Source organism: Camellia sinensis, chromosome 14 (assembly GCF_055761805.1).
Source record: "Camellia sinensis isolate YWXY chromosome 14, ASM5576180v1, whole genome shotgun sequence".
NCBI lineage: Eukaryota > Viridiplantae > Streptophyta > Magnoliopsida > Ericales > Theaceae > Camellia > Camellia sinensis.
The window spans coordinates 130,409,757-130,433,609 of record NC_138974.1 but is presented as its reverse complement, the minus strand read 5'-3'; the positions used below and the strand labels follow the sequence as shown (position 1 = coordinate 130,433,609).

Below are 23,853 nucleotides of genomic sequence, written 5' to 3'. Positions count from 1 at the left end.
TTTGTTGTAACCAAGTGTTAACTTGGAAAGCTGTAAGCCCATAGGGCATTTGCTTTTGTTGTTAACATGTAATACTGATGTAATGGAATTCTGATAAATGGAAGAATGTGGAGCTTTTACATATCAATGCATGTCTTATTTGATGGGTTTAATGTTATTATTTTGAGGGCGTTACAAGTACTAGTATGGTGATTGCCATTACGCCAACCTCTCCTTATGTTGGGACTGTGCCAGTGAATCATGGTGAAAAATCAAAGAAGTTCTTAGGAACTGTTTTTAAAAGATGGCAGAAGAGAATACTATCTAAAGGAGGGGAAACGAAGAAATACAAGTTTAATGGCATGTGTTACATTTGTAACAAAGAGGGACATCGGGCCAAAGATTGCCGTTACAAACGTAAAGGCAAAGGAAGATCAAGTAAGAAGGTTGCTAAAGACAAAATGACTGAAATGGATGTAATTTCCAATGGTGTAGATGTCATAAATTTTTCTGCAGTTGTTTTCGAGGCAAATCTTGTCGGAAATCCTAAAGAATGGTGGGTGGACATTAGTGTTACTCGCCGTATCTGTGCCGACAAAAAGATGTTCACATCTTATTTTACAGTGGGCAACGGTGAACAACTTTTTATGGGCAACTCCTCAACTTCCAAAGTTGAAGGACAAGGAAAGATTGTACTAAAGATGACATCAGGAAAGGAATTCACTCTCAACAATGTGCTGCATGTATCGGACATTCGCAAGAATTTAGTTTCCGGATCTTTGTTGAGTAAGAATGGGTTTAGGCTAGTTTTTGAAAGTGACAAGTTTGTACTTACTAAGACTGAGATGTATGTAGGAAAATGTTACATGTCTGATGGCCTTTTCAAGTTAAATGTAATGATTGTTGTACCCTTAGTTATTAATAATAATACATCTTCTTCTTACTTGCTTGAGTTTTCAAATTTATGGCATGGTAGACTAGGACATGTTAATTATGGATATTTACGTAGATTAATTAATATGGCATGTTTATCTAAATTTGACATTAATTCAAATCATAAATGTGAAATTGGTGTTGAGGCAAAATTATCTAAAACTCATTTTCATTCAATTGAAATAAGTACGGAACCACTTGAATTAATTCATAGTGACATTTGTGATTTTAAATCAATTCAAACCAGAGGTAGGAAAAAATATTTTATCACTTTTATAGATGACTATACTAGATATAGTTATGTTTATTTAATTCGAACCAAGGATGAAGCTTTAGAAACTTTCATTCCATATAAGAATGAAGTTAAAAATCGACTTGGTAAGAAAATAAAGAAACTTAGAAGTGATAGAGGTGGTGAATATGAATCACCTTTTGGTGAATTTTGTAAAGAACATGGAATAATTCATCAAACCACCGCTCCTTACTCACCTCAGCAAAATGGAATTGCTGAAAGGAAAAATAAGACTTTAAAAGAAATGATGAATGTCATGTTAATAAGTTCTGGATTACCTCAGAACTTGTGGAGGAAGCAATACTTTCTGCTAATTATATTTTAAATAAAGTACCTTGAAAGAAAGTGAATCAAACACCTTATGAAATGTGGCATGGTAGAGTACCATCCTACAAATACTTAAAAGTGTGGGGGTGTTTGGCTAAAGTGGCTATTCCTAGTCCTAAAAAGACTAAGATAGGTCCTAAGACCATTGATTGCATTTTCATTGGTTATGCTAAGAATAGTAGTGCATATCGGTTTTTGATTCATAAATCAGAACATACCGAAATGCATGTAAATACTATTATTGAGTCTCGAAATGCATCATTCTTTGAACATGTATTTCCAAATAAGACTGGACAAGAGACTAGTAACAATAAAAGATCTCATGATGCCATTACTAGTCAGGATCAAGAACATGATCAAGAACAAGAGCAAGAGTTAGACCAAAATAAGGAAGAGGAACCTAGGCGTAGTAAACGTGCTAGAACGTCAAAATCTTTTGGTCTAGATTTTCTAACATTTTTGTTAGAAAATGAGCCTTTAACTTTTAAAGAGGCTATATCCAGTCCTGAAGCTTCTTTATGGAAGGAAGCTATCAATAGTGAAGTTGAATCCATCTTGCAAAATCACACTTGGGAATTGGTGGATTTGCCACCAGGTTGTAAACCTCTTGGATATAAGTGGATTTTCAAAATGAAAATGAAAGCAGATGGATCAATTGACAAATAAAGGCAAGACTTGTGGTCAAAGATTTTAGACAAAAAAAAGGTCTTGATTACTTTGACACATACTCACCGGTTACTAGAATAACATCCATTAGAATGCTAATTGCCATTGCATCTCTATACAATCTAGAAATTCATCAAATGGATGTGAAAACTGCTTTCTTAAATGGTGAGTTAGAGGAAGAAATTTACATGGAACAACCAGAAGGTTTTTCTGTTCTAGGAAAAGGAAAGAAAGTTTGTAAATTGGTTAAATCATTATATGGTTTAAAACAAGCGCCAAAGCAATGGCATGAGAAATTTGACAAGGCAATGATGTCAAATGGATTTAAAATTAATGAGTGTGACAAATGTGTTTATATTAAAAATACAGACAAATGTTATGTCATTGTATGTCTTTATGTAGATGATATGCTCATCATAGGTAGTAATAATGATATGATTAAAACTACTAAGAAAATGTTGAATAAACATTTTGACATGAAAGACATGGGCATTGCTGATGTAATTCTCGGTATGAAAATTACAAAAACATCAGAAGGATATGCTTTGTCACAATCTCATTACATTGAGAAAATACTTGACAAATTCAGCAAAGATGATGATCATCTTGCTAGAACACCTGTAGATGTTAATTTGTATCTTTCTAAGAATGTACAAGAAAATATTTCTCAATTAGAGTATGCCCAAATTATTGGAAGCTTAATGTACTTGATGAACTGCACTTGCCCAGATATAGCTTATGCAGTAAGTAAATTAAGTAGATATACGAGTAATCCGGGAGTAGAACACTGGAAAGCAATTACAAGGGTTCTTAGCTATCTCCGATTTACTCGTAACATTGGGCTTAATTATACTAGATATCCACCAGTATTTGAAGGATACTGTGATGCAAATTGGATATCGGATACTAGAGACTCAAAGTCCACCAGTGGGTACGTCTTTACTCTTGGTGGGGCAGTTGTATCATGGAAATCTTCCAAACAGACTTGCATTGATAGGTCTACTATGGAATCAGAATTCATAGCTTTAGACAAAGCAGGGGAAGAGGCAGAATGGCTTCGCCACTTCCTTGAAGATATTCCAATATGGCCAAAATCGGTGCCTGCTATATGCATACATTGCGATAGTCAATTAGCTATAGGTAGAGCACAGAGTCATATATATAACGGTAAGTCACGACACATTCGTCGTCGACATAACACCGTGAGACAACTACTCTCTAATGAAATTATTTCCATAGAATATGTTAAGTCTAAAGACAACATAGCGGATCCACTAACCAAAGGGTTAGCAAGAGAGTTAGTCGAGAATTCATCGAGGGGAATGGAACTTAAGCCTATTAAATAAGAGTTACCACAACGGCAACCCAACCTAGTTGACTGGAGATCCCAAGATCTAGGTTCAAAGGGACAACCGAGTTGTGAATGACTCAGAAGGATCACTGGGGAGTTAAACTCCTACCCATTTCTATGATGAAATAGTGATGACTACAGAGTTTTAGGTTAAGTAATACTTTTAATGATTCTTATATCTAGGTAAACCTAGTGAAGTATGGCAGGATACTCTTTATAAGAATCACCTATATGAGTGTGAACTAGGCCGGTTCTATGAGTGAAGGGCTACAATTCTCTAGAGCACTCATGAGAAACCAGGTTGTTTAGGGCCAAAATGAACACAATAGTGAGAACTAAACTGTGTCTGGGATATACTGTGTGAGTTCTATTATCTTGGTTTATACAAACGGCTGAACAGTTCAAGACATCATGTTCACTGGTTAGCTAGTAAATCCGATAATGTCTCACAAGGGAAGGTTCAAAGCCAAAAGCTACCTATCCTTTGCAGAATATTTCCAATTTTTGTACTCTCTGTAATTAGATCATGTTGTTGCATTTTCTCTCTGTCAAATTCCATTCATGTGGGAGATTGTTGGAAAATTTGGTTTATTAGGCTTATTTTGGGCAGACTTTAAGCCTAAAATTGAGCGGGCCCCGAACGTCTTTTGGGGTGGGCCCGAAGAGGTGAAGTGTTCCTTGCCGCGTGGCAAGTCACACGGTGAAGACGGTTCATCAAAACCATTTATGAGTGAATGGAAAGTTGACGTCGTTTTCGGGTTCGAGGAATGGACATTTAAAGATTTACATGTGGGTTTCCTTTTAATGGGTTGTCCCATATTGAAACTTTAAGAGAGTTTATTTGTATATATAAGCTCTAGCCTACAACACTTGGGTTGGACCCTAAGGGGCACCCCAAGTTTGTAGAAGGAAAAAGTTATGGACAAAGTGAACCTTAGCCCAAACCACGACACACGCGCGTGCGCCACTGCCACCGTCCGTCCGGCCGAGTTGTGCCGGGCCGGGCGCGGGTGTGGGTTGTGGGTCGGGTTGGTTCTTGTATTAATTTTTTGGACAAAATTCTTTTGAATTTTTTCAAAAATTATTACGGGAATTTTAATTTTTGAATTCAAATTTTTCCAAATAATTGTGCCTATTCCGATTATCTTTCAAACAGATTTTGAACCCAGATAGATTCAAACTGCTGGGCAGTTATCTGTCCGAAAAACTGCCAACAGATCTGTTACAGTTTGAAACCGAATTTGTTTGTTTGAGTACTGCACCTGTTCAGTTTGAATTCATACCTGTTTGGCCCTATAAATACATACCATATTTCAGCATTTTACACATCCGAAAAACAGTTTGAAATTATTGTCTCATTGCTGTCCAGATTTTATTCTTTGCATTTTAATCTTCATTCTAGTTTTAGAGATAAAATAAAGAGAGTATAAGAACACAAGGTTCTAGTTCGCTGTACAAATTTGTGTGGAGTGCTACTATAAGTTTGTGAAGATCATTGTATTCTGGGAGATAGGCGCCACTCAACCGTAAGCACCGTTGCGGGGCGAATCTGTCTTAAGGACAGAGTGTCACACATTCGACTTGGTCTTTTAATTTTTATTTGGTTCGACAAAATAAATTTTGTAAGTCTTTATTTTATTTTGTTTGATTTAGTATTCATTTATTTTATTTACACAGAAGATTGTTCTAACAGTCTTCTCATCTTCATAGCATTGGTTAGGAGCCCATCATGTCTGGCCAACCAACCACGCAAAATGCTTCCATCTTTGGGGATTAGAATGATGCCAAAACTTTGTCCAACCTGAATCAACCCAAGTTGAGTTGGGCTCCAGATGAAGGCAATCAAAGGTGGACTTAATTGAAAATTTTCCTTTTGAAGAGTACTTGCAAATGGTTTCGTTATGGTTATTATCATCATCAGTCTTGAGCACCACTGCTCACAAAGTATCAATTATGTTGTGTGGCAACCACAATGAAAGCTTGGTCCCGTCCCAACCATGCCCAATAATCCAATACTCACAAACCCACTTGCCTATTGTTTGGTATATTGTAGGGTAATCTGACTTTAAGTGAGATACATGTGTTCTAGCCATTGGACTCACCTAAGTGGCTAATTCTGATTTTGTTATGTGTTATAAATTGTAATTTATTCATCATGAAATTCGGTGAAACTGCATTATGCTAATAAGTACATTCATGGTTTGTTCATTTTGCGCTTTGAGTTTCAAACTTATTTTGTTCTTCAAAATGCAGCTAAAAACTGAGTTTTGTTTTTATTTTTATTTTTATATAGAAGTACAATAGAACTCCCTCAAAATCATTCTTCTCCTTTTTCTTTCTAATTATTTACTTTATCTTTTAATATCAGGATTCTTGTTCTTTCTTTTCATTGTGATACGAGGAAGAAGTGCAACATGAGGAGCCATACTGTGATATTCGCATACTATCATTCTATTTTTTTTTCATTGGTTTGTTAAATTGTTTAATTATGATTTTTTATTAGAAATTCTCTTTATCTATAGGCATCTTTTGGTGCTTCCATTTGGACCGAAACTTCAATTTCTAGTAGCCAAGAGATGTACTTCAACCAAAACAAGGAAGGTGGCATGTTTCATCTTGTGCAATTCCAGTCTTCTGACAAGGCCAAGCAACTTTATGGTGCTCTAATGCGCCGTCGACATCCGAACTTGGCGCATGTTTTACAATTTACGGTGAGACCTTATGTTTTATAAAGTAATCTAATATTATCTTGAGTATTTTTTGTACTTGCATGTTTTTGGATTGTGCATTTTTTACTAAATAATTAAAAAATATATAGAAAAAATTAAAGAAATATTGCTAATTGGTTTAGTTGAATCTTCAATTTTCATACAAGAAAATTTTGACAAGTTAGTATATTATATAACATTTAACACATTAGATTTAGGTAAATTTTCCAAATTATGATGCATGAGATTAAAGCTTGGGTCGACACGGGATGCTAATATTGACCCGAGTCCATCCTTTATTGACGTTGGGCTTGAGCTTGGCTTGACATCTTACTATGAAATACAAATCAATAACTTAAATTGAAAAGAAAAAATAAATCACTACAACTACCACATGCCTTGATGGTTTAAATTTTTATTCATATTTCATTGAGGTTAAGTGTTTTCAATATGCTAACAAAATTATGTATATGAACATAGTATTTATATAAACTTTGGCCAGGGGCCTTTAAGCACTAATCGCAAGCCTGGTAAAAAAAGTGTTTGTGTCTTAGCCTGTATAGATCCTTTGAGCCTAAACACTAATTCGAAACTCTAATTCGAAAAAACTATAATAATTGGGTCAGGCTATTAAGCCGATGTCCACCACGCTTTAAAACTGTAAAAAGTGCAAGTTGAATAAAAGTCTGATAGTCTCTTTCACACACACATCTATTTCCTTTTCTAGTTGCTTCTTTTTGATTTCATGTCTTCGTAATTGTAGGAAATATACGTCACTGTTGGAAATTGCTTTTTTTTTTTTTTTCCCTTCTCTCTCTAGTTGCATTTGTAGTTTTCTTTCATTGTTCTCATTATATATTCTTTCTCTTCTACCTATAATTTTCCCTTGGCTAATGTTATCAATTTTTATTTTTTGGTTACTTTTTGGAGTACTTTTACCTCGTTCCGCTTTAGGTCTCCTTTGGTAATTCTCCATCCAAAGGAATAGATGGACCACGATTTATCATATATGCTACAGTGTTAATTCTTTCCCAGAATGGTTTTGACAATCTAATGCGTATAGTCGTACTTTTTGCACGTTCATTTAAAGTTCATGCATTCTATAAAACAACCCTAAAGACCCAAAAAAACGTCACATTGGTTCAGCTAGACCACTTAAGGCTTAAAACCAAAAAATGACAAAAACACCCTTCACTAGACGTCCATAAATATTACTCAATATACATACTTACCTGGTTTGTGTCATAGTTTAAATTAAGTTGTACAAAGATTCAAAAATTAAAGGTAAAAATAATGAACATTATGAAATAAAGTGGTAAATGGAGAATAAGAAAGAGTAATAGGAGGTAGAAGGGATTAAAAACAAAGAAGATATGGTGGCAGCTTGTCTAGTTTCCATACAGCTTTGACAAAACTATCTAGTGGTTTGGTTTTGGGTTGCATCCATTTAAGAACTGTATACTTAAAATGTGAGGTCACTACTAGAGGAAGTTACAGTCAAACTATATATTTAATTTCAAGTTTATGCTTCAAATTTCTTTGTATGTAATATGATTGTTGCTTTTATTTTGAGAAATATTATGGATACCCTTCACATCCATTGGTAGCAAAGTGTCATCCAAATTGAATATGCCGTGTGAAATTCTTCCAAAACATAAAAAAAAAATACCATAAAAGGGTCAATACTACAAAAAGAAAATCCTAACATACATTGCAAAAGAAATTAGAAATGGCATTCTATTGTTATATATTTGATTGAAAATGAATTGCTACTATTGGCATACTTTTTAGTTAATTAATACGAGCTAAATTGTTATTTGTATTTAATAAAACATATTTTAGGTGGAAGGAGAAGGAGGTTTTTTTTTAGCCTTCAGGAAACAAGGTACAAGCTTGAAAGACATTTTGGAGAAATTTGTTAATGTAAAGAAATTTTATGAGGATAATCGGATTACACCTTTTTACCAAAAGATTTAGACGCAAGTACTAATACTTAAAATTTAGTATTTCATGATACAAATAATTATAATTCTTTTAATGCTTATTAATAAATATTTTTATCAATGCAGTGACTTACTTCTAGTGGTAAGGCATTTGATGGATACCATAGTTAAGTGCACACTTGATCTGTCAGACATTTATATTTTGAATGGTGGACATGTTATGATGACAAATTTTAAATTGAGAGGTATGGCAAAATGTAGAATTTATTACTTACCAAAAAAATTGTATAATTTATTCTTATTATACAATTATTAGTACATACGAGTTTCTCAGTCTAAATAACATGATTTAATTGCACGGTGTCCTACTTCAATTTCTAAATGGAAAGAATTAGCCGTGGTTGTGAAGGCTATAAATGAAAATACCAATTATGAAGCAAACATGGAAATGAATATTTTTATAAATTATCTTGAAAGTGAAAATGCAAAGTAAGTGCCTTTATTAGATTTTTATTTTATTTATTATTTATATTTATCTTGACTCTTACTAGCAAAGTTATTTGGGGAGCAAAATGAATCATTTGGATGATACGTGTACGTTCTCTTATATTGTAAACTATTAAATTTGGCTTTTGTAGCAATAGTATTATACATGTTTTTTAAACTTGATTTAGGCCCAATTACAATAAATAAAAGTTCAAATTTTTACTGATCGTTACACCTTTGGCTATGAATCTTTTGTGTAGAAAATTCTGAACTTGATTTCATAATCTCGGCATGTTTTCCCTCTTTGTATCTTTGACTCCCTATTTAGATTTTCTCTTCTTGGATTTCTGTAGTTTCTCTATGTATGATTTTTCTCTTCTTGTATTTCTGTAGTTTCTCTATGTATGAATATATGCTTTGTGTCTGCTAGGTGTTTGATAAAATGCCATAAACAGAGTATTTGTGTCTCTTTGTCTCTGTGTCTATCACTGTCTCTACTCGGCTTTTGTGTATTTTGTTGTAAATATTTATTTTCTTTATGTTTTATTTTTATCTTGGTTGAGTTGTTGAAGCCATAAGCAAACATATATAGAAGCTGTAAAGAACTTCATTCGGTCTTTGTCAAAATTCATACCTGTGAAAGTGAAACATTGAATGACTATTGTACTGAAGTCTTTTTAAATATAAACTTGTGTTTCATATTTCGTGCTAAAGTTATTTGGAATTGAATGATCTTTTCAATAAATATATAATATATAATATTTGTAGCGATAAATCCGAAACGGTACCTGAATTTTACCAATACCGATACCGTACAAATGGAAAAACCGGTACATTGTCTGGTATGAGATTGACAAGTTTGAACAATATTGGTATTGTTAATAATAATAAATTAAGTGACAGCGGGAAGGCAAGCCACTGTCCACCTAATCCACTTAGGATCAAAACCCAACTTGGCCATCTTGTAAATAAGGCTTTTCTACTGTATCATAAGTTTTTGTTAAATCAAGTTTGAAAGCAATGAATTGTACCTCTTATTCTAAAGATAATGCTCTATTTCTAGGGCACTGAGAATGTTATAAAATATTTGTTGCCCCTTCTTGAATGCTCATTGGAACTTAGTAATAATGACATGCATTACATTGCTCAACATGTTGGACATAACCTTCACCACAATCTTGTAAACAACATTACATAGAGAGATTGGTTATAATGGGTGAACTTTGTCGCAATCTTGTAAACAACACTACATAGAAAGATGGACTATAATGGGTGACTAGAGAGGAGGGATTTTAATCTTTGAACTAGTGCAATGTGTTTATAATTCATGGTTTGTAACAAATGACCTGAGTGGAAAAAGCTATGGATTGGACATGAAAAATTAGCACCCACCACATCCCAAAAATGTTAGAGAAAGGCCGAATTCGTGCCATCAAGTTTGATACATATCAAATAGAGTGATTGGTTGCCCCACTTGATCACTAATAGACTTCTTCACTTGACTATGTAATTTGTCTCTATGAGTTACCTACTCGTAGCTATATATGTTTTTGTCTTTGTGCATATATATTTCCATTTTTTTTTTAAAAGAAGAAAGTCTTCATCCATCATTAACATTACAAATAAAAAAAATTATGTGTAATTTTAATTTTTTATTATTTGTTTATCAAACGATTTTTTTCAGACCATTGTCTAGTTTGTTGCAGAAAAAATAAGTGACTTGAAAAATCAAATATAAGTGTCGAAATATTTTTTGAGTTTAAATTTTAAATTTGGTTGAGGTTCTTTTCTCATGGAGAGATGCAGTTGTGCTATAAAAATTTTGGTAAGGGATTGATAGATGATTAATTAAAATATTTGAGTAGTTTTGGTAGGTAGTTATAACAATTATTTTCATAGTGAGTTTTATGTTCTTATTTTTGCCATTTTTCTTGTAGGTGTTTTACTGACTTATCGAAATTGCCTCTCTTTTGGACACCAGAAGAGTGAGGATTTTTTCCTCGTGTTTTTTGAAACTTCATAAAAGGAAAATCTTCTTCTCTATCTAGTGTGATGAGTATCTCACCTTTTGGAGAAAGTGTCAATGTGATTGAAAACAATCCTATATTGAGGCAACTAAAGCAGCATGTGGACAATTACGAATGTCAATTCAGAAAGGATCCATGTGTGTCTTCTATTTTCGATACATCTGAAACTGAAGTAAGGAACAACTTGGCCTTAATCAGCAAGTGCTTGTCCCACTTTCACGAACTGAAAATTACAAGCTTGGTAATATTTTTTTTTCCCCTTTTTCGTGTAATGTACTTTGGATATGATGTACTAAGATATTTGTTTTTTGAAATTATGTTATTTGATAGGGTCTCAAAAATGAAGATGAAGTAGCAAAATGTTTTGAAAAATCATTCAAGGGCTACATCGGACAACTATATAAGTGGGCGTTGATTTTTGAGGCTAGTTTACAAGTAAAATTACTTCCGCAAAGGACAATTTTTAGTAAGCTATACAAGGAACCATGAATGATGTTTTTGTGGTAAGTGGGCTTTTGATTCATCACAACCAAGAATTTACATTTTTGTAAGACTAGTGTTATGTATTGTGGAGGTCTTGATGAATCTTATCATCTTGTTTGTTTTGGCTCAATTGACTATCTTTTGTTTATTCTTTAGGCTTCTAGGAGCTTAGGATGATAGCTAGGAGCCATGACACATGAAGCTCAAAATTCGATGAATTCATAAGTTTCCGTAAGTAAATGTCAACCTGTGTACATGAAAACTTTTTATTAGTTTTCTTCAATTGGTTGAAATATTAAGCTAATGTTTTGTTTAAACTTAGCTTATTACGCAATACAATCCTATCATTTGTCCTAGAACATATGCTGTGCTACATATACAATGGAGATAAATGCTCTGACATATCAGCTAAAATGGGATTGTTTGGGGGGAAACCAGTGGGAGTAGGTGCAGAAGTGAGTCTCAATGGCACCATTGAAGGTGTCCAGGGCTCATTAGGATGTTGTTGGATTGCTAACTGAAGTTTGTACCCATTTTGTCACTTGAGACTTGTTTTTTGTGGCAACAATCTCTAAAGGCGGCCTGTGATTTAATGGTCCTGTTGCTACTATCTTTTAACGTTTTGTAAGATAATGGTTTCTTGAGAATATGACCTGAATATCTCCTATAGTGAATTGAAATTATGAACCAAAATTTAGCGTGATTTGTTTGTAATGTTACTCTGCAGATTTCCTCTTGTGGAATTAAGATATAATTTAAGTTGCCAGCAGATGTAAACTGTGGTAATTGCTCTGCAGGTGCTTTGTGAATTTAATCATGTCAATCCACAAGATGATGAGGATGTAAAAGAGTTTTTGAATGTGTTTATTAAGTGATACATGGAAATGATCTTTTCTTTTCTTCTCTTTTTTATTATTTATTTATTTATTTATTTTATTGTGATTCTTTTATGCTATGTTTGGTTGGGGAATTTAGAAAAGAATTTGAAAAAGGAAAAGAAAAAAGTGTGTGAAATTGCATTAAATGAATTGTAGTCTATCAAACATACCTTCTTATATGCTTCAATGGACTTTTTGCATTCTCCCATCTTAAGATAGCATGCGGCCACATTGAGATGTAATAGATTTTTCAAGCATCCAAAAGCAAAAAGGTCAATATATAAGAGAAAAAATTGCTATATGACATACAGAGAGGTTGTTATAGTAGTGATAATGTGTGAGTAAATAATAACTCACTTTAATACCCTAATGATATGTTTGGTTGGGAGATTTGAGAAGTAATTTGAAAAAGAAAAAATTAGGTGAAATGTAGTGCATGCGTAGCTATTGTTATTCACTTCTGCTTTAGTGCATGAGTGGCTTGTTAACTAGCTGACTTGCTTGATTGCTGGACTTCATTGGTTCATTGCTGCGAGTCAATTGGATATTTAAATTGGTCAACAGTCATATCATAATAATAAACTTCTCGATAATACTAACTTGAGTCTTGGCACTGATCCAGGAGTCTCCCCATGTATACATCTCATGGTTGTTGGCTTTGGGTAAGCTCTGATCTGCATCCAACATAAAGGTTAAATTTCTCATTACAAGACATTTATCAATAATAATAACAATAATAATAATAATAATAATAATTTACTCATTACCAGAATTTCATACAACAAAACAAAAACTAGTTAGCAGTAGTTTCAGTGGAATGCATAGCAGCATCTTAGACTAACGAGAAATCAAAACAATAACTTTAATGCAAAGCTTGATTGATGCAAACTAGAAAAAATAAAAATAAAAATCATAATATTAGCCAACAAATATGCATATAGAACTAATAAAACTAGGGAGGAGGATCCCTTTCAGTTCAGATTTTGACTTGAATGGCGTTGTTTGGGCCCGTGGGGTTTACCATGGGTCCTATTTCGACGATTCAAATTGTTCATTTTATTGGATATTTTGTGTATTTTATTTCTAAAAAAATTAAGTCAACTAGATAATTGTAACTTATTTAATTTATCACATTTTTAAATAAAAAAATGTTTAATCCAAAATATGGACGAGAGGGATGCTCTCCTAAAACTAGTATATGATTTAGCCACCAATTTATCTATCTATCTATCTATATATTATACAAGAAAAAAAGGTAATCTAATGAGGAAGCCTTTAAGGCCTCCAAATCCACATTTTAAAATTGTTAATTTTTTTTTTATTTTAAAATTATTTTTAGAAAAACATTATTGGCCATTAATTATTATACCATAATTTGATAATTTTGAAAAGAAATAAACTTTCTACTTTATACTCTTTCTTATGTAACTTTCTTCCATTCGATATTTTGTAATTTTCAAACACTTTGGATTTATTTGATTTGATTTTATATGTAATTTATTTATTTATTTATTTATTGTTGTAGAGGTTGTGTGAATTGCAATATGAGTTATGATTTGTGCTCAAACCGGCTTCTTAGGTTGTTATCCAATACCTTTAGTGTGAAAAATATTTTCTTTAACAATTTTTCTTAAATTTACTTTTTATATTTTTTTATCTTATTTTTAATCTAGTGTTCATATTTGTTTTTTTTTAAGGGTCATTGTAGAAACTCGTAATTTAAATTTCAGTAATTACTATTTTTGTAGAAACATATATTGTGTTTGGCAAGAAAAAAAATAGCCTAGTTTAGGTTAAAATTCACAAAAAGATAAAATAGGTTAAAATAGCTAATAAGACAAAATATCACACCAAACCCATAATCATTTTACTTTTTCTCTCACAAACATCACATCCAACTACAAAAAAATTCAATCATCTTCCCAAACACAAAAATTTTAGCCTACTAAAATAGTCAAAAACTAAAATAGCCTACTAAAATAGCAACTTTCCAAACGAATGGTTTGCTGAAGGCAGTTTTAGTATTTATTTTTATTTTGGAATGAAGTTTTTGCGACAAGAAGTTGGTAAGTCTGACAATTTTTTTAAACAATTACTTTTTTGTTATTGAGAAAAATTCAAGTAAGCTTAATTTTATTTTATTTTCCATCTTTTATTATTTTTTTTTTCCTTCAATTTTTTAGATTCTTCTTGAATAAGAGGACCTCAAAAATAGGGAAAAAAAATTAATATGGATTTATTTATTTTACTTGAAGGAAAGAAAAAATAATAAAAGGTAACTTTTAAACATTTGCAACATAAGGTGGATGCTCATATTTCCTATTTTGTTATAAAAATATTTTAAAATATATTTTCTAATTCAAAAATAAATAAATAAGTGGGTCAAGTTACTCATGATTTGGACAAAAAATAAAAACAAATCTCTAAAGACTAGGCTTGAGCTAAGAATTATTGGTATAAAAATTGATTCAAACTTGGTTTTTAGGATAATTTTAGTGTTTAATCTAATAATGGAACCCCTAAACTAGCTCATAGCCGTCACAATGTGAGATCAAGTTCAAATTTATTATTATTAAATGTTTATATTGATGAACCAATGAATTTTTTAGATTAGGTGTAAAGCTAAGGCTAGAATATGGCTCAAAATTTTGGGCGACTCGATTCAGATAGTTTTTTTAAGGGAGCTTTTTTGATAAATTCTTTTTTTAAGAGATTTATTCCATCCAACCTATATTCTTTTTGACTATTCCATTATGTTCTATTTGAGGTAAGAAGACCAAAATACCATTTTCATCTACTTATATTCCATTTAGTCAACATTATTTTCTTATGTTTCAATAAGTCCTATGGGTGACATAATTACCAAAATACCCCTAATGTGAATGTTCACATCGTCAATGCGAATGTTCACACCGTTAATGTGAATGTTCCTATTTGAGGTAAGAAGACCAAAGTACCATTTTCATCTACTTATGTTCCATTTAGTCCACATTATTTTCTTATGTTTCAATAAGTCGTATGGGTGATATAATTATCAAAATACCCCTAATGTGAATGTTCACATCCTATAGGTGACATAATTACAAAAATACCCCTAATGTGAATGTTCACACGGTCAATGTAAATGTTCACACCGTCAATGTGAATGTTCACACCGTCAATGCGAATGTTCCTATTTGAGGTAAGAAGACCAAAATACCATTTTTCATCTACTTATGTTCCATTTAGTCCACATTATTTTCTTATGTTTCGATAAGTCCTATGGGTGACATAATTACCAAAATACCCCTAATGTGAATGTTCACATCGTCAATGTGAATGTTCACACTGTCAATGCAAATGTTCACACCGTCAATGTGAATGTTTATATCATCAATGTGTAGGGGCTCGGCCCAGCGCGGGCCGGGGCCAACCCATGTAAAGCCTCGTGGGTGCTTGCCAAAATTCGGGCCAGGCCGGACTGACCCACGAGCCAAAAAATTAGTCTTAGGCCATAGCCCTAGCACAAAGGTATTCAGGCTTTGGGTGCCTCTGTGGGTTGAGCCAAGGGGCTTAGACCTAGACTTGGGCTTGGGTCGGGCTTGGGTGAGCCTCGCCATTTTTTTTAATTTTTTTTAATTTTTTCTCCCAAAATTTTATTATTTCCCACAAAAAAGACACCGGGCCTCGGGTCGAGCCTTAAATGGGCGTTATGTAGGCCGGGCTTCAAAGTGATGGCCTAGGTCCTAGCCCAAGTTCTCGAGCTGGGCTCGGGCCCGTGCCCAAACGACCTTGCCTCGGGCCGCGGGAGGGCTTCGGGTGGCCCACGGGCCGTGGGCCAATTTTATACTCCTATCAATGTGAATATTAACATGTTAATGTGAATATTCATATTGTCAACAGGTCGAACCTGCTCCGGGCTGCGGGCCAATTTTACACTCCTATCAATATTAATGTTAACATGTCAATGTAAATATTCACATTGTAAACGGGTCGAGCCGGGCCCGCGAGCGGGTTTCGGGCCACCTACGGGCCGCGGGTCAATTTTACACTACCATCAACATGAATGTTAATATGTTAATGTGAATATTTACATTGTCAACGGGCAGGGCCGGGCCTGCCCCGGGCAGTCACGAGCCGCGGGCCAATTTTACACTTCTATCAATGTGAATGTTAACATGTCAATGTGAATATTCACATTGTCAACGGACTGGGCCCGCCCCAGCCCAGGGGGGAGCTTCGAATTGCCCACGGGCCATGGGCCAATTTTACATTCTTACCAATGTGAATGTTAAAATATGAATATTTACAGCCCGCCCCGCCCCGGGCAACGGGCGGGCTTCGGGCCGCCCACGGGCAGCGGGACAATTTTACACAACTATCAATGTGAATGTTAACATGTCAATGTGAATATTCACATTGTAAACGGGCCGGGCCGGGCCCGCGGGCGGGTTTCGGGCCGCCCACGGGCCGCGGGATAATTTTACACTCTTATCAATGTGAATGTTAACATGTCAATATAAATATTCACATTGTAAACGGGCCGGGCCGGGCCGGGCCCGCAGACGGGTTTCGGGCCGCCTACGGGCCGCGGGTCAATTTTACATTCCTATCAACGTGAATGTCAGTATGTTAATGTGAATATTCACATTGTCAATGGGCCGGGCTAGGCCTGCCCCGGGCAGCTCACGGGCCGCGGGCTAATTTTACACTTCTATCAATGTGGATGTTAATATGTCAATGTGAATATTCACATTGTCAACGGACCGGGCCCGCCCTGGCTATGGGGCGAGCTTCACACTGCCCGCGGGCCACGGGCCAATTTTACATTCTTACCAATGTGAACGTTAAAATATGAATATTTACAGCCCCCTCCGCCCCGGGCAACGGGCGGGCTTCGAGCCGCCTACGGGCTGCGGGCCAATTTTACATTCCTATCAATGTGAATGTTAACATGTCAATGTGAATATTCACATCGTAAATGGGCCGAGCTGGGCCCGCAAGCGAGTTTCGGGCTGCCTACAGGCCTCGGGTCAATTTTACACTCCTATCAACGTGAATGTTAATATGTTAATATGAATATTCATATTGTCAACGAGCCGGGTCCGCCCTGGGCAGCCCACGGGCAACGGGCGAGTTTTGGGCCGCCCACGGGTTGCCGGCCAATTTTACACTTCTATCAATGTGAATGTTAACATGCCAATGTAAATATTCACATTGTCAACGGACCGGTCCTGCCCCGGCCCGGGGGCGATCTTCGGACCGCCCACTGGCCAATTTTACATTCTTACCAATGTGAATGTTAAAATATGAATATTTACATCATAAAATTGCTAACCGTTCAAAAAATATTTGTAAGGGTATCAAAATTAATTATAAGGGCATAAGAGTCTAAAAAAAGAGTGTAAATCAAGAAAAAGGATTTTATGGAATAAAACTATACATACATGGGACTAAATGGGTTAATAAATTTCTTCATGGACTTTTTGAGTTAAAACACTTCTAAATGGGATTTATCAATAAAAATCCCTTTTTTTAATATATAAATATGCCTAACTATTCATTTAATACTTTTAAACATAATTTTTTTTTTTGAGATTTTTATTGATAAATCCCATTTAGAAGTGTTTTAACCCAAGAAGTCTATGAAAGAATTTTTAACCCATTTAGTCCCATGTATGTATAGTTTTATTCCATAAAGTCTTTTTTCTTGATTTACACTATTTTCTTGGACACTTATGCCCTTATATTTAATTTTGATACCCTTATAAATATTTTTTGAACGGTTAGCAATTTTATGATGTGAACATTTATATTTTAAAATTCACATTGGTAGGAATGTAAAATTGGCTTGTGGGCGGCCCGAAACCCGCCCGCCAGCTGGGACGGGCCCAGCCCGTTGACAATGTGAATATTCACATTGACATGTTAACATTCACATTAATAGGAGTGTAAAATTGGCTTGTGTCTCGTGGCGGCACGAAACCCGCCAGCGGCCCATGGGCGGCCCGGGACAGGCCCGGTTCGGCCCGTTGACAATGTGAATATTCACATTGACATGTTAACATTTATATTGATAAGAGTATAAAATTGGCCCACGGCCTATGGTTGGCCAAAAGCCGTCCGGCCTGTTGACAATGTGAATATTCACATTGACATGTTAACATTCACATTGATAGGAGTGTAAAATTAGCCTGCGCCTCGTGGCTGCCCGAAACCTGCCCACGGTCCATGGGCGGCCCTGGGCGGGCCCGACCCGACCTGTTAACAATGTGAATAGTCACATTGATATGTTAACATTCACATTGATAAGTGTATAAAATTGGCCAGCAGCCTAGGGTGGGCCCGACCCGGCCCGTTGATAATGTGAATATTCACATTGACATGTTAACATTCACATTGTGTAAAATTAGCCCGCAGCTCGTGGGCGGCCCAAAGCCCGACTCGTGACAATGTGAATATTCACATTGACATGTTAACATTAACATTGATAGGAGTGTAAAATTTGCCCGCTGCCTGAAGTTTGCCTGCGGCCCAGGGTAGGCTTGGCCCGGCCCATTAACAATGTGAATATTTACATTGACATGTTAAAATGCACATTGATAGGAATGTAGAATTGGCCCACAGCCCGTGGGCTGCCCGAAGCCCACCCACGGCCCGGGGTAGGCTCGTTTCGGTCTGGGCCTGAGCATGTCCAAGACCCTAGGTTAGGGCCTAGGTCATCACTTTGAAGCCCAGCCTGGCCCATCGGCCCGCTTAAGGCCCATTCAAGGCTCAGTTCGAGGCTCAGCCCGCCCGAGGCGCAATATATTTTTTTGTGAAAAATAATAAAATTTTGGTAGAAAAAATTAAAATGAATTAAAAAAAAATGGCCAGGCCCGTCCAAGCCTGACCTAAGCTCGAGGCTAGGCCCAGGCCCACCGGCCCGACCCAAGGCTCGATCCATCGGCTTGTCCAAAGCCTGAATACCCTTTTGCCAGGGCTAGGGCCTGGGCCTAATTTTTTGGCCCGTGGGCCGGCCCAACCCGACCCGGGAAAGGCTCGTTTGGGCCCAGGATAGAGCCTAGTTCGAGACCTTAGGCCAGGGCCTGGGCCATCATTTTGAAGCTCGGCCCGGCCCATTGGCCCGGTTGAGGCCCATTCAAGACTCGGTCTGAGGCTCGGCCCGTGCTGAGGCCTAGTGACTTTTTTTGTGGAAAATAATAAAATTTTGGTAGAAAAAATTAAAAAGAATTAAAAAAAAATGGCCAGGCCCGCCCCGGGCCGCCCACGGGCCGTGGGCGGGTTTCGGGCAGCCACGAGACACGGGCTAATTTTACACTCCTATCAATGTGAATGTTAACATATCAATGTGAATATTCACATTGCCAACGGACCGGGCCGGGCCTGCCCTGGGCCGCTGGCCAATTTTATACTCTTATCAATGTGAATGTTAACATGTCAATGTGAATATTCACATTGTCAACAGGCCGGGCCGGGCCCGCCCTGGGCTGCCTACAGGCCGTGGGCGGGTTTCGGGCAGCCATAAGGCGCAGGCTAATTTTACACTCCTATTAATGTGAATGTTAACATGTCAATGTGAATATTCACATTGTCAACAGGCCGGGTCGGGCCCGCCCATGGCTGTGGGCGGACTTTTGGCTGACCATGAGCCGCGGGCCGATTTTATACTCTTATCAATGTGAATGTTAACATGTCAATGTGAATATTCACATTGTCAACTGGCCGGATTGGGCCCGTCTCGGGCTGCCCATGGGCCGCGGACGGGTTTCGCGCCGTTACGGGACGCGGGTCAATTTTACACTCCTATTAATGTAAATGTTAATATGTTAATGTGAATATTCACATTGTCAATGGGTCGGGCCCGCCCTGGCCCGACTCGAATTTTTCCGGGCACCCACGAGGATCAACATGGGCTAGGCCCCTACACATTGACGATATGAACATTCACATTGACGGTGTGAACATTCACATTAGGGGTATTTTGGTAATTATGTCACCCATAGGACTTATTAAAACATAAGAAAATAATGTGAACTAAATGGAACATAAGTAGATAAAAAGGGTATTTTGATATTCTTATCTCAAATAGGACCTAATGGAATAGTCAAAAAGAATATGGGTCGGATGGAATAAAGCTCTTAGAAAGTGGATTTATCAAAAAAGCTCCCTTTTTTTTTTTACTCAAATTTACTTTTTCTTAATAAATATGCATAAACATATGCATATTTTTTATTTTAATTATGAAAATACTTACTATTTATCAATTTAATAAATAAGTTGGTCAAATAATTCATAAGTTAAGCATAAGCTAAGATAATTTTTTAATGATTAGGTCATGGTCAGGTTGGCTTAAAAGTTGAATTGTTTAAGCATTTTTTAATATCTATATCCTATTCTAACTCTTCGAGCCAAATCAACAAAATAAATTTAGGGTCAATAAAATATTGAATTGCCCAGTTTCTTAGAAAATTGCCGAATATGGTTAGCTGATATTAGAAGGATTGTTTTAGAGGTTATGTCTAACAAGATCAAGTCTTATTTGAGGAGTGACTCGAAGATAATGGTCATTTACTGATATTTCCTTTTTTATCATTTTTTTATATATATTTTTATTCAATATATATATATATATATAAACTGATTTTAATTGATTAAATTTTGCAAAATAGATATGCTGAGTGAATTTTACAAAATGAATAATGAGGTAATTGGTTAATTGACAACATAAAATTACAAAATTTATCAAGAAGAAATGTATGTATATTTTATCATAAATATAATTTTATCAAAATAATTTTTAATTCAATCTGTGCATAGCACGGGTAATAGGCATGTTTAACAAGGATAATAGGTTAGTATGCATATATGTCCACAATGGGAAAACTTATGCAGTGGTCTTAGGAAATTGTCACATGATGCCCCAATTTAATATGATTTGTTAAAATTATGAGATTTAATACTTTTTGTTAGGTTAATAGGAGACAACTTAACAAATGTCAAGTGTCTATTAGTGTGAAGCAATGTTCCTAAACCTAAACCACCCAATAGCCACTTCCACAATGGTTATAGTCTACAGACTCGGTCATATCCTAAGCATTAAAAGGGTCTACCCTAGAATGCGTGCTTTGTAGCCTACAGACAGTTTAGTTATGCAGATAGGCCTATTTTGGTAATTGAATTAAAAGTAAAAAAAAAAAAAAAAAAAAAAATTTAAAATTTTTTGAATCATATCATCTCTTTATTATATATATATATATATTTATATTTATATTTAAAAAAATTTGACTTTTAATTTACTTCTCAAGACACCCCATAAACATGTCAATAGGCCCTTATCGAGAAATTATTAAGTATCGTATTTATATTCTTTTATCACTAATCAATTATCATATTCTTTTATGTACCATAATCATCTAATATAAAATCATAATATTTCACATTTTCTATTAATTATAATAATATAGAGCACCACATTACCACCCTTTTGAATACTTAATAATCAACCGCCTGCATCTCCCCGAGTACCAAAATCGTGGCCCATTTTATTTTTGAAATACCAAATCAATTGTCACATTTCACAGCTTATATAAGTCAGCACTTTGCCATTTTATGAGTTTCACAAAACATTCATATAATACAATTCATGAGGTATGAGACATGTAATGTTGATACATTCCAAATGTTAACTCATGAGTATGAATATCAACAATTTTATCAAAATCTCATAATTTCAAAATCTAGGATTTTGAATAAATTGGGACTTTTCCAAATAAAACAAGTTTTAAGCGAAATATTGTCAAAATAAATGCAATAGAGAAGAAAATATCTCACCATAATAATAAATTTCTAAAACCCTAACTACCCACATGAGTGCATGAGAAAAGAGTACAAATTTGTATACAACGAAATTACCACACATATCTTACAAACCCATATTGAAAAGGGAGAAGAAATCACTCGCTCAAGAGAGAAGGAATCACAACTCCAAGAAAGAGATGATGACCAAAAATTCATTTTGATGGCTTAGTAGTAACTTGAAGCGTGGAATAACTTTAATGCTTCAACTTTAAGATGAATCCAACTCCTTGGCCTTCAAATCTTAAGTTATACAAATATGTTGGGTGTACAGATACAAGGAGAGAATATATATATATATATATATATATCACTATAGAAATTTAAGGTTTGGAGACCAAAATTTAGGGACAAAATTATTTTTTAGAGACTAAATATTTTTGTTGCAAAAAGTGTCGTTCTTATATTTTTAGCAACAAAAATTGGACATTAGTGATGAATTATTCTTTTGGGACAAAATTTTGTCCCAAAAAATAAATCATTTTAAGACCAAATTATTTTGTTACTAAAAGTCTATTTATTAGTGACATTTTCAAAATTTTGTCGCTAAAAACATTATTTTTGACTTTTCGGGACGACCTTTTAGCGACTGTCCTTACGACGATAAAAATTGGTCATTAAATTTTTCTTGTAACAAAATTTTCACTTTTAGAAACCTTAGAGACCAAAAACTTTAGTGTATAAAATTCTTATATGTTATAGTGTGTATATATACACACACACACAGAGAGAGAGAGAGAGAAAGAGAGAGAGAGAGAGAGGGGGAAAAAGGTGAAATTGGACGAAAATATAAAAAAAAATGCGTCTTTTAGGTATAAAAAGTCGCATAGGCCACTCAAGTGCAACTTATTGCTCAAGCGAACTACTCTTGACAACTTCAATGCTTGAACTTCGAATATGCATAACTCGTTCGTTCATACTTTGTTTTGAGCAAATTTTGAGTCTAAATAAATTGAAGTCTCAGAAGTAAGCTTTCTAATGATTTTAGTCTCGCATCAAGATTTGAAGTATGGAGAGAGAAAAAAGTAAAAGAGAAAAAAGTAAAAGAATGCAGACTAATTAAAAACAAATACTTGAATTTAAGACTTTTGGTCCAATCTTGCCCAAACACCACGTTAAGACATCAATCAAGGTTCAAAGCATCTAGAAATTGGTCTCAATTACAATAAATTTCAAATGCAAACCTATCATTATCAAGAATTTGGAAACAATACAAGGTAAGGGATGCAAACTAGCATAAACAGATGGGAACCGAGTCATAAAAGGGAAAGCTTGAAGTATGCAAATCAAAACTGCAAGTAAGTGAATCCACCACCAAGTTCTTCAAGAAATGGCCATAAAGAACACTCTTAAGCCCTCTCAAGTCTCTAATGAACTCATGAGTACTCAAAAACATTCAAGCAAGGCCTAGGATCTATGAGGAAAGATTCAAACCAATTTTCTTAGCTTATCCAAAAGCCTTGTACTTCACCCAATCTACTAGATTGGAATTTGCTGAGTTTCAACTGCATCCACCAAGCGTTGAATATGATATGGAAAAATTTAGTCAAAAGCCATTGCAGTTGAGATCTCGAATGAAGTGCGAAATCCTAAAAGAGGAGGAAGAAGAAGAAGAAGAAAGAGTGAATGTTATGAATGTAACTTCAAATTAAACCTGTAATTCCAAGTATACCTCTACAAAATACAATAAAGAGAAATAATGAGCAAAATAACAAAATTCATTGGCTCATAAAGTCATTATATCCCCAACACTTAATTCCCCAAGGCAACTTATCACAAACCCAGCAAATTCCATGCCAGTTATCAATACTCCGTTCATTTTAAGAAGATCAATTAACAACAATATTTTACAAAGGAAATCAATGACCATTTATCAAACTATATATATACATAGATAATGTAAACATAAATTTCAGAACATAAATCTTACACTTTGGATCATT

The 23,853-nt window shown here is 35.0% G+C and overlaps 2 long non-coding RNA genes across 5 annotated transcripts; both read left to right on the top strand.

Annotated features, from left to right (window-relative positions):
- The first annotated feature begins 5,726 nt into the window (after positions 1-5,726).
- Positions 5,727-8,217, top strand: LOC145806717 (uncharacterized). Its single transcript, XR_014350187.1, has 3 exons — positions 5,727-5,977; positions 6,071-6,259; positions 8,099-8,217. It is a non-coding gene; the product is annotated as an uncharacterized LOC145806717 (long non-coding RNA).
- Positions 8,218-8,352: 135 nt separating this feature from the next.
- LOC145807771 (uncharacterized) lies at positions 8,353-12,094 on the top strand. 4 transcript variants are annotated; one of them, XR_014351138.1, is made up of 4 exons: positions 8,703-8,793; positions 10,623-10,953; positions 11,043-11,215; positions 11,352-12,094. It is a non-coding gene; the product is annotated as an uncharacterized LOC145807771 (long non-coding RNA). The 4 variants fall into 4 exon arrangements; XR_014351139.1 differs by lacking the exon at positions 8,703-8,793 and adding an exon at positions 8,353-8,444 and having other exon boundaries at positions 11,043-12,094; XR_014351140.1 differs by lacking the exon at positions 8,703-8,793 and adding an exon at positions 8,574-8,688 and having other exon boundaries at positions 11,043-12,094.
- Positions 12,095-23,853: the final 11,759 nt, after the last annotated feature.